This window comes from Mesoplodon densirostris, chromosome 1 (assembly GCF_025265405.1).
Source record: "Mesoplodon densirostris isolate mMesDen1 chromosome 1, mMesDen1 primary haplotype, whole genome shotgun sequence".
NCBI classification, from domain to species: Eukaryota; Metazoa; Chordata; class Mammalia; order Artiodactyla; family Ziphiidae; genus Mesoplodon; species Mesoplodon densirostris.
Window position 1 is genome coordinate 122,842,136 of NC_082661.1, and position 3,594 is coordinate 122,845,729.

At 35.0% G+C, this 3,594-nt stretch overlaps 1 non-coding gene across 1 annotated transcript; it reads left to right on the plus strand.

Moving 5' to 3' along the window:
• Positions 1–2,759: 2,759 nt before the first annotated feature.
• Positions 2,760–2,866, plus strand: LOC132501236 (U6 spliceosomal RNA). The gene has a single exon (XR_009534202.1). It is a non-coding gene; the product is annotated as a U6 spliceosomal RNA (small nuclear RNA).
• The last annotated feature ends 728 nt before the right edge of the window (positions 2,867–3,594 follow it).

The following is a 3,594-nucleotide window of genomic DNA, read 5'->3' on the forward strand; positions in this document are numbered from 1 at the left end:
CCTTATCCTCAATTAATTTGGGAGCTTCCAAAATAAGGCTGTTTCCCTGAGTATTCTGATTAATCAAGATTTCAGTGTTTGGGTTGCTTCAAGGACTCGTTCTGTCAGACTTCAGTTGTCATTTCGACAGACTGTTTTCTAGTTTGTTTCATTCAGGTTTTTGTTTCCCTGGATGCATGTTTATTCTTATTTTAATGCACCTCTGCTCTCTTCTTTGGCTGAGTATTCTGCACCCTAAGACCAAGCTGCCAGCCTCTATCTTAATAGCTGCTTTTACTGCTATGGTTGGGGAGGATAGTAAAACACTTGATCGGCACCCATCACCAGTTCAGGGTCTGAATGGTTGGATGCCAGTGGATTGCACATTTAGTGCATTGTGAGCCATCCCGGAGACACCACAGATGTTACTCAGCCCTTTCCTAAGACCTGCTTCCCGGGGGGGTGTCAGCATCCTCTCTGTTAGCTGTAGGCATGACTTTCTCCTTGCTGGCCTAACTTTTTCCACCTCCTGCTGCTTCTGTGCCCTTTTATGACTAAAATACATGTTCTTACCTTTCAACCAAGTATCTGATGTATTTGTTGTATATGGCCTTCTAAAGTAATTTCTGAAATAAACAGTGCATGTGGGATCCAGAATCTAAGATTGTCCTCCCCTCACCCTGCCTCCCTAAAATGGCCTTGGTTTCCATAAAGAACCATCTGTTACGAACCTCCTGCTTTACAATTTTCTTCAAGAATGAATTTCCATGTTACTTTTTTTTTTAAATTAGCAATATCATCAGGTCTCCTGCAGAGTTTACAAGTGCTGACATTCTTTTGGAAATAAGAACAATTATGTCCACAAATATATACATTTATTTGTATAAATGTACAGCACATAACACATACAAAATATATATGTCAAGTATATTAATAATTTATTTTTAAATACTCATGAAAAAGGTGTGTGTTTGTGGTGGGTGGTTTTTAAACTATATATGTTCATGTAAATTGAATTCTCTTATTTTAAAAATTAAAGCTGTAACCTAATTAACATTAGTAGAATTATTATTGTTATTGCAATAAGCATCAGATTAGCAATGCATTAAAAATAGGTAACAAAGCAATTACTTAAAATGCCAGTAAATTGAAAAGTGTAACTTATACAAATGCTTTGAACCTATCATAGTGAAAATGTTAATTTTGAATCTTCACCTTGAGTTTTGGCTCATGGGGGTGGGCTTTTCACGTGGTGTGTAGGCAACTATTAAGTGGGAAAAAACATTGCTGTGAATATCACTGTTTAGGCTAACGCTAAAAACTGTAGCATTATAATAATTATTTATTTGGAGAATTAATCTCCTTCAAGGTTATTTATTATTGATGTTTATACCATGATTGCACTTTAGCCTTTTACATACTAAAAAATTGATTTGTTTGTTGTATTGCATGCTCTTTGTCCCATAATGTGTGTGTGCAATGACAACAGTTTGCTTTTAAAGGTGATATAAACCAGATTTTTTCCCCATTTTATTTAATGTAACTTACATTTTCAATTTTCACTTAATATGCCTAGAGGGCATGACAGCTCTCTTTGACAGTGGTACCCAGTGATCTTAAGAAAGCACCATAACGTCATATCTACTCTATGTACATTACACAAGAGAAATGATTTTAAGATTTATTATATTAAAAAATTTTTTTTAAGTTCTAACTAAATTCTGACTCTTACATAAGGAGATGCATTATGTATATTGTGCTTCCTTAGAGATATAAATTTGCTTTTGAGACATGGGAGCCACCTCATTCTAAGGGATATCCCATTTACATGCCTTGGCCTAAGTCTTGTGCCATGTCCAACTTGGGTCTTATTTTTAAATATTTTCTTTGTCTTAATAGGCAGTCAACCTTAGAATTGCTTTTTTGAAGAATTCACCAAAGTTTCTGGGAAAACATGTTCAAGTTTAAACTGAAGAATGGATCTAATTTTATTATTTGCTTTGTAAGGAAGAAATCTTTATTTCAAACCTTTCATTCTCTTTTCCCAAACTAGGTTACAGATTCTTAAATGCAAAGTTCAGATTACTTAGACACTGTTTTCCGGTATTCTTCAGGGTCATTCTGTTGTATGGAAGTAGGAATATTCTGTTCCCAGATTAAAAAAAAAAGTTTTTAGATTATGAAATAATAATAAAGCTATATTTATGACTAACATGTTGGTATGTTTTGTCTAGTTGAAGTGTTTCCAGGGAACCAAGTGTGCTTGTCTATTAACAGTGAACAAAATAGTTCTTCATGAATAAGTTGTTCATTGTACATATAAACACTATGATCTTGTACCTATAAATTTTCTTGAGAACTTAGCTTGATCTTTTTTGTTTATCATAATGCCTCTATCTAAAGGTTCTTTTTACATATGTTCACACTCAAGTCCTCATTAAAAGCTCATTTGGCACTTTTCTCCCATCTTCCTCCACAACCATAAGTAATTTTCCTACACTGTATTTTTAAACTTATCAACTTTTAGCAAAAACCATGAACAGATTTCACAGTGTATATCCCAGACTATATGTGCTATACATTCTAGTCATTACAAGGCTCAGAAAGTGATCAGGATAGTTAACAGAATTATATCATTGGTAGAATTACTCAGCCATTGGTCTTTTAAGAACCATGGAATTAGGAAAATTTATGGGATTCCATTTGTTCAGAAGCTGTTAGAGCTATTAGGGAGATGACCTCAGTCTGTTCTTATGCTTACTCCTGTTAAAGTTAATGGGGTGCTCGCTTCGGCAGCACATATACTAAAATTGGAACGATACAGAGAAGATTAGCATGGCCCCTGCACAAGGATGACACGCAAATTCGTGAAGCGTTCCATATTTTAAAAAAAAAAAAAGTTAATGGGTTCACGAAGTCATATTGTTCTTGAGAAATAACTGTGGCATTCTTGATTATCTCTGGGCATTAGAAAACATAAATAAATCCCCATATCTCAATTCTGTTCAACCTGGATCCTTGAAAAATGAATTCCAGAGATGGCATGCATGCATGACCTAAACACAATCCCTGGAAACATTTCAAATATTTAAAAGATGGTGGACTTCAGAAATTGGATTCCGTTTGGGGAATTAAGGTGGTGAATTTTTTTCTTCTTTTTCTTTTTTTGTCCATGTTTGGTATCAGTAAAATGCACAAATCTGAAATTTTCATTTAAGAAAGCGATCTTCAACCTGCCCTATGATACATTTACTCTGGGTTTGCAGCCATTATTCCAAACCAGAAATGAGTTTTTTCCATTCAAGGAACCTCACACATAGGCAGGCCCGGCTCTCCTGTCTGCCCTGTAATAGGGAGGTTGGTAAATAAATTTTGTATATATCTGGGATGGTGAATGAAAGCTTTGGTACTCATGTCCTGTGAGAAGAGGAGACACAGCTGCTGTCCTTGAATATCTGAAGTACTGTCACAGGCAAGAATACTTATTTTTTATGGCTGCAAAAGACATTACTAAGACAGTGAGTGAAATTTCTAAAGAAGCAGATGGTAAGTTATTAAAGGAAAAATGTCTTAAGTGCAACACAGAGTAGGTCACCTTGTTGAAAAGTGAGGATC